We start from the raw sequence: 8,485 nt of genomic DNA on the forward strand, positions 1-8,485 counted from the left end.
CTTTTTGAATTGATAGGGGGCTTTATCGCTTCCTTGTCATGCCATTCGAGTTGACAAATACTCTAGGCACCTTTTAGAGTCTTATGAATAAGATATTGAAGCCCTTCCTTTTTTAAGTTCATGTTAATATTCTTTGATAATATCCTCATCTACAACAAATCATTGGAGAGTCATTTGTTTCACACAGGCTCTTTGCTAAGGAGACCACATGTACATTTATTCAAATTGAAGTGGAGTACTTGGGACACATTGTAAGTGAAGATGGCATTAAGGTCGACCCAAAGAATGTGCTATGTATTAGAAATCAACCAACACTTATTAATACCACTTTCCTTTCTGGTTTTCTTAGGTTATCTTTGTTTTAATCGAATATTTATTAAGCACTATGTGGTCATAGTGGCATCTCTAACAAACATGTTAAATAAGGTGTTTTAAAAAAAATAGTAGCTTATCACAACTTTAATCATTTGAAGCATTTGCTTACTTCATCCCATGTCTTAGTTTGCCTTGATTTTTCTAAGAAATTTATTAATCAATGCGATACCAATGGACCAAACATAGATAGAGTTTTACTTAAGGAGCATGGAGCCATTGCTGTTGAAAGCCACAAGTTGAGTAATAAGGAGATGGAAATGAATGTATATGACCAAGGAATGTTGGCTATCTTTGGTGCCATTAAAAAATGGTATCAATATCTTTATGGCAGCTGATTCAGAGTGATGAGTGACCATAGAGTCCTCAAGTATTTCCTATCCTAGTCTTACCTTACTCCTAAGTAAAGAAGATGGGTGGGTACTCTATAATTGCGATTTTAATATTACTCACACTAGAGGCAAATATAATATTATAGTTGATTCTCTCTCAAGAACGTGAACATGTAAAGCTCAAGAAAAGAAAGAGCTAAAAAGTATGCAAATCCTACTTTATCAATGTAAAGTGAATCTTAAGAAGGTAAAGGAACAAACGAAACTCTATGTTGATGGAGGCCCATGGAGTTTCAAGAAGGAAAGTTAGTGCTTTCGAGAGCGCTTAAGTCTAGATATGCTACTCTTAAGGCTTAAGTAATGAATTGGCACACTACTATTATGTGCCATATAAGATTCTCAAATAGGTTGGTGACTTGGTATACAGGTTGCAACTTCCTTCTTCTACTAATATTCACAATGTCTTCCATGTGACTTAAACCCTTTATTGGTAAAATTTACTATAATAAGAAGTTACTATTGATAGAGGAAGAGGGTATTATCTAGTATATCCCCAAGGATGTCATTTTCAACAGTGAGAAAAGAAGCTTACGATCGGATCCATATTGGAATATATTGATTAAGTGGAAAGGTTTACCTTTGTAGGAAGTTTCTTGGAGATCAATGTCCATAATGGAGGAATTTCTCTAGCTTAGAGAAGCTCTTTTGGCTAAAAGTGGTTGATTTTTATCCATGTTTTATTGTAGACAGTTCCTAGACATCTTATTATTATATAATAATTTTTATTTTGCATTATCTATAGAGATATGCAACCTATATGGGCTGAAAGTACATGATATAAGCTTTCTTTTGACATATAATACACTTCATTTAGACCAGCCTATCAAAAGTTATTTCATTTTTACTACAACACGATTTATAGTGGACATTATGTTGTCTATTTTTTACAGGAGTCTCTTTATGAAGCTATTATGATCAAGTTCTCAACTTTATGGCCTATAATGGATGTATATATGATTTACATAGCTCTCTACTTCAAATCCAATCTATTTCATGAATATTTTTCACATTTATGCATTCTTATAATCATTACAACAGACTAGTACTCTAACATCTCCATTGTTGGAATTATTTGTAATAAGCCAATTTCTTGTTTTTGAGGGCAAAAACCTTTAGGTAGGATGAATTGTAATGAAGTGGAAAAGACACCAATATTTTGGAGAGAATAAGTTGAAAATACTCTAGAGTATTCTTTTTCGTCATCATTTTTCAATAATAAATAGCCCTCTTTATCTTATACCTTCATGTCTTCAACTTCAATGGCTTCTTTATCTTTCTCTCTCTTCTTCCTATATTTCTCTCACCTATTTTGGTCTTTCTTTTTCTCTGTTATTTTATTTTCTCTCTCCTTCTTAAAGAACAGTTGAACTAGACAAAGAAAGCTCTTATATTTCTTCTCTAACTCCAATATATCAAGCAAACAAGCTAGGGTAAGAGGGATATATTAGTGGATAGCTTCCATCCCCCTTTAATCTTACAAGAATATTGTTGAATGGGGATTTCACCTTCTAATCTTGCTTTGCAAATGTCAAATACATTGTAGTAAAAAATTTTGAGCATTGTCAATCAAGTTTTGCCCTCGTAATTTTTTGCTATCGAAGCCATTTTGTTTATTGCAAAATTGTTTTCGTAAGGAGCCTTGGAAAAAATGCAACCATGGTTTGATTTAGTGATGGCATGTGCATCTCTTTCTCCAACCGTTAGCTTGCGCATGTCATCACCTTTTGCCTTAAAGAATGTCTTTCTATATATTTGAGTTCGCTTGAGGGGTGTGACAAAGGAATGCCACTATTTTGGGGGCTGCCTTTTTATCAGCCCCCTTAGAGCTACTTCACATGAGGTGAGAAAATCCAGTCCCCATGCTCTTGATATTTTCGAGGCCAATTTTAAAAATTTTGGCTCAACGAACGATTGCTTCATTTCCATGTGTTTGAATGTAGTAGACCAACTTTTTTTGCTATATTGCTAATGACTCGTTGTGTCCAAGCGCGCCTCCATTGTTGTGAGTATATCAAACTAGTCAACATGATGCCACTGGCAACAACTAGTCAACCTAGCCCTTAAGAATGCGGGGTGGGCATAGGATGATTCTAGGGGGACCAAGTTATTTGGCCCTTGGAATGGAAAATTTTCGTAGCATATCTAGATATTCTATTTACTTGCTACACATGTGAAGGTGACTTTTGTTTTTCCAGGATTGATTACGTTCCTCGTAGAAATCGCCCATGTGAAGTTGCTCTTATCGCACTTTGTATACATCCACAAGGAGCTTCTTTCATCTCCAAAGAATAAACACATGTTGGAGATGCTCTTGCTTTCGTCTCCAAAGAATAAGCACATCTTGCATATGCTCTTTGTATTAGGGCACCGGCTCGGGGTTTTTGTATCTCGCATATTCCCTTTTTTAAAAAATATAAAAATTGGTGCTTTAAAAAAAAACATAAAATCTAGTGCTTTTTCCCCGAAAGAAAAGATAAAGATATAGATGTGTGTGTGTATAAGTCAGTAGTCTCGACCGAAAAGTGGAGCGGCCGCCCGCGGCTTGTTTACCAACAAAAGAAAAGAACAAAGAAAAAACGAGGGGCAACTTGCAAAGGAGAATCCACTTCTCCAGATGGGCAACGCTTCCTTCCACGTGGGAGACGGTGATTGGACAGGTGATTCCAAGAGAATTTTCTCTCCGGCTATCGCTCTCGTTTCGGGGGGGCGGGGGCCCGAGGCCAGCTATTGCTCGATTGGCGTCCAAAGAGGAGAAGAGAAGAGCCGCGAATGAGATCCAGCGCGCTGATGTAAACACGCCTTTGGGATTATTATTTGACAAATAAAGGGAGGGGTGGGTCCCGGGTGTGTGTGTGTGTGAGAAATTTGAATAGTCATGAGGCCCAGCTGGCGGGGACTTGACGTGGAAGCTCGTATGACTCTTTGAGTCTTGACTCGTTGAGTTGCGCCCTGTGTGTGTGGGGGGGAAAGAGTGGGCCCCGCCTCGCCTCGAGGACGAGGTTTCAACTTTCTTCTCTCCTTCGCCCTTCGTCCTTCGTCCTCCTCCTTTCTGCCTGTCTTTAGTGTCGTGCGGTAGGGTAGGTACTAGGTGCCCCGCGCAAGCCCCCTTCTTTACTCCCCCGCACGCAAACAATTGAAAATCCTCTCACACGCGGTAACCTGTTTAATGCTCTCTGCCACCTTCATCCAGCATTGCAAACAACAATGATCATCAGGGCAGGGCATCCCGAGTGTTTTATTATTATTTAGTTTAAATTATTTAGTTTAATGGAGCTTTTTATTCGCTTTTCCCCTCTGGCTTGAATTTCCTTTTTCCTCGAAAAGTGTTTTTTAGCGCGTGGACTCTGGAGGCGGAAGGGGGTGTGTGTGTGTGTGTGTCCAGGCTCCAGACAGTTAGTTATTCACGACAGGGAAGTATCCACCGTGGCCTACCTCCCCAGAGTCCAACCCACAGAAGGAGACAACAGTGAAGTGTCGACGACTAAGAGAAGAGACGGCGGAGAGAGCGCGACAAAACAAGGGCTCGAGCACGAAAGACAAGAGCCAAAGCAAAGAATACACCAGGAAAAGGCTTGAGAATTTGAGTAAGCAGAGAGAACAAGACAGAGACAGCCAGTGAGTGAGAGTTCTGGACAGAGAGGGGAAGTAGGCCGGCTGCCTCCATACGCAAGTCTGTGGCTTGCTCCATTCAACCATCTTCTCTGTACCAAGAGGTCGTGGCGGCCATCGCCATTGGTATATAACGGCAGCGAGACGCAGCGGCTTATCAGAGCTTGATAAAGCACAGAAGCTTCCTTGCTGCCTACCAAGCTGATCAAGCACTGCTTTAATCCGCAAGCTATTATCAACTGATCAAGCATTGCTTTAGTCGCAAGCTACTAAAGAAAGTGGCCTGAGGGGAAGGAATGAGAGGCCTCAATGAGCACCTCCTGCTATGGCTGCTGGTTCTGCTGCCGGAGCTTTTTCTCTCCGTCAATGGCGACCCCGGCAGCTGGCAGCTACTGGTGCAGAATGCCGGGATCGCATCCATGCACACGGCTGTGACGCACTACGGCAATGTGGTGTTCCTGGACCGGACCAACATCGGCCCGTCGCAGATCAACCTCACCAACGGTGTCTGCCGGGACAACCCTAACGACCTCACCCTCACGCACGACTGCACGGCGCACTCCGTGCTCTTCACCCCCGGCAGCAACGCCATTCGGCCGCTCTTTATCTACACTGACACCTGGTGCTCCTCTGGCCAGTTCTTCCCTGACGGAACCCTGGTGCAGACGGGCGGCGACAACGATGGATTCTCCAAGGTCCGTCGCTTCACGCCCTGTGCCAGCGACGGGACGTGCGACTGGGTGGAGGAGACGACGGAGTCGCTGCAAGACGGCCGCTGGTACGCCACCAACCAGCTGCTGCCGGACGGGCGGCAGATCGTCATCGGCGGCCGGAGCGTCTTCACGTACGAGTTCATACCCGCGAACGGGGTGGGCAAGACGTTTCTGCCGTTCCTCAACCAGACGGACGACGCGCAGAACGACAACTACTACCCGTTTGTGCACCTGCTGCCGGACGGCAATCTATACATCTTTGCCAACCGGGATTCCATAGTGTACGACTACAGGGCGGGCGCGGTGGTGAAGACGTTTCCGACAATACCCGGCGAGCCGCGAAATTATCCGTCGGCAGGGTCGTCGGTGATGCTGCCGCTGCGGGGGGATGATGGATACAGCTCCGTCGAAGTTCTGGTGTGCGGCGGGGCGCAGTTGTACTGCTTTCTGTATCCGGCGCCGTTCCCGAACGCCTCCCAAACGTGCGGTCGGATCTCCGTCACGGCGGGCAGCCCGTCGTGGGAGATGGAGTACATGCCGTTCCGGCGCGCCATGGGCGATACGCTGTACCTCCCGACAGGTGACGTCCTCATCATCAACGGGGCCCAGAACGGTTGCCAGGGCTGGGGCAACGCCAACAATCCGACTTACTGGCCGGTCGTCTACAGCCCCGGCTCACCGTCCGGCAGCCGCTTCACCACCCAGACGGCGACCTCCATCGCCCGCGTCTACCACTCCACCGCCAACCTCCTGCCGGACGGCCGCGTCCTCGTCGCCGGCAGCAACACCCATCAGTTCTACACATTCTCCGGCGACTTCCCGACGGAGCTGCGCGTCGAGGCCTTCTCGCCGGACTACCTGGACTCCTCCCACGACGGCGTACGCCCGTCCATCACCACGGCCCCGACCACACTGACCTACGGCGTGTCCTTCTCCGTCGAGGTCTCGCTGCCGTCCGGCAGCGCCTCCGGCGGGCTGGCCGTCAGCCTCGTCAGCGCGCCCTTCACCACGCACTCGTACTCGCAGGGGCTGCGGTATCTGAGTTTGTCGGTGACCGGCCAGGCCGGTAACTTCGTCAACGCGACGGCCCCGCCGAACGCCAACGTGGCGCCCCCGTCGTACTACATGCTCTTCGTCATCAACCAAGGCATCCCTAGTTCTGCCTCGTGGGTCCAGATAGTGTCCTCATAAGCGCCCCATGATTCACTAATCGGCGACTGTAACTTGTGGGGTTTCATAAATTACTAGGGTTTCATCGATCAATAATCCCAATTTATCTTTAAAAATACAGAAAAAAAAAGAGAGAAGAGACGGGAAGCCTGGTCTTGTGGGTCTTCATCATATGGAGCATCTTTGGCACGAGGGTGTTTATGGCAACCCCAAGTACCCTGCAAGTCTCTGCCAGCCCCTCCCTGCACGATCATTTTGGCTGCTCCCACCATATGCCTTCCCCAGCCTTCTTTCTTTGTCCTCAATCTCCATCTTCAAATGTGCATGCACATCCGCGCCTCTCCATCACCCTTGAGGCCTATCAGCTTCTTCTACATAAAACTTGTAGCGCCTACTTTAGAGGGGATAGGTGTTGGTCACAAGTTCAAAGAAAAGTTGTTAGATTGTTGCTAGGTGATTTAGATCTTACATGGTGTACCATGCTCATTGTGAGTCTTATCTTTAGTTTATGCAAGGATTGTTGCTCTGATGAATGGATGAATCTTGTAGCGCTTACCAAGAGGGGAAATGAGGCCGTGAGAAACATTGAATCCCAAGTAAAAGATCTACCTTTGAGTTGCATCCTAATTTGTGAGTTGCGGGTTAATTGTTGAAGAGAAGCTTACTATTTTATTCGTGTGAAAATGGATTTTGTAGAGGCTAAAGTGTTGGAAATTTGGTCAATTCACTAATGCATGTGGATTGAGAGACTTTAAGGGCTAGAAAATAATTATGGGTGTGCATGGAGAGGGTTAAGGGTTAGGAAAGAAGTGGAAGACTTGATGAATTCCTCTTGGGGGTGTGTATAAAATGATTTTGCATGTGGATGGAGAGAGAAAGTGGAACGGGTGTGCATGGAGAGCGTTAAGGGTTAGGAAAGAAGTGGAAAACTTGATGAATTCCTCTTGGGGGTGTGTATAAAATGATTTTGCATGTGGATGGAGAGAGAAAGTGGATAGGATGCCCAAAGGAGTGCAAATCCTAATTCATAGTTGTGGAAATCTTAAAATGCAAATGAGGTACAAACCCTAAAATGTGAAGTAGAGTATAAATTTTAAAATATACAAGGGGCGCAAACGTTAAGCCCCCACCTTAGAGAAGTGATATAACTTTAATATTAGTCTATATAAGAGTGGGAAGTCTCAATTGTATTCACTCTTTTGGAATATTCTTGTTGTGGGAGTTATGTTAGTGCAACTATTGAAGCTTCTTATTAATTTTTTCTTGTAACGTGGTCGATTGAGAAGCTCTTATTGACATGATTTAGTGGTCCATCAAGAGATTGCTCCTAAAAGATGCTGCTTGGTATTTCTTGGAATAACATAGGATTTGTCACCTAGGCTCCCTTGCAAAGAAGGATTTTGGCAACAACCTAGAAGGATCGACTTGAATTGGTGTTTATAACTCAACACTAAGGTCACCTATTATCAAATTAAGGAGTATTGGTCCTTAAGCCACTACTTTCACAAGGCAACTTAACTCGAATCAAATCAATGTCACACTTGGTTCATAGTGAGTGAGAAATGAGAAGTGATATGCGTCAATCCCTCTACTTGTAACGTATAGTTTTGATTTCATTCTCCTAAAATGATATTGATCGGGGTCTTAAGATAACACACTAGGCAATCACACATTGAAAGAAAACTCTGGTCTCATTGAGACCACCCATTTGTAGGACATATCCATCATGGATCTCACCCTCTTGCTTTCCTTGGGGGTTTACTTTAGTTATTTAATTATCATAACACATTTAGGTTTGATATGCAAAGATAGATTTTTAAATATATTTATTAAATATTGGTTTCTTCACATAAATTATGTCACATACAAAGACAATATCAAAGCAATCTTTTGAAAACAGTTATAAAATAACGTACTTTTCTCGCACCTTCTCTAAGGTGCAGTGCCAAATTGGCAATTTGTTCCTTAATTTGAGACTCATGTCCAATCTTAGGTATATGATCTACCATTCTGTCCTTATCTAGCTTCAGAGCCTTCCAGGAAGTTCATTTTGGGTCTATAGGGGTTAGGTTGACGCTTGATAGACCCAAGAGATTTATGGCTAGATTCCTCTAGGACCCTTGTTACCTTCAAGCCTAATGACCTTCTCATGGAGAGGCCTCTCGCATCTGGAGTCCATCCTAACTTGTAGTGCAGTCAAACAACCCCTTCATGAAGGGTTTTCGCCAC

At 44.3% G+C, this 8,485-nt stretch overlaps 1 pseudogene; it reads left to right on the forward strand.

Annotated features, from left to right (window-relative positions):
- The first annotated feature begins 4,188 nt into the window (after positions 1 to 4,188).
- On the forward strand, positions 4,189 to 6,929 carry LOC148015348 (aldehyde oxidase GLOX pseudogene; annotated as a pseudogene).
- The last annotated feature ends 1,556 nt before the right edge of the window (positions 6,930 to 8,485 follow it).

This window comes from Lygodium microphyllum, chromosome 24 (assembly GCF_053477565.2).
Source record: "Lygodium microphyllum isolate KBCC chromosome 24, Lygodium_microphyllum_v1.1.10, whole genome shotgun sequence".
Taxonomy (NCBI): Eukaryota; Viridiplantae; Streptophyta; class Polypodiopsida; order Schizaeales; family Lygodiaceae; genus Lygodium; species Lygodium microphyllum.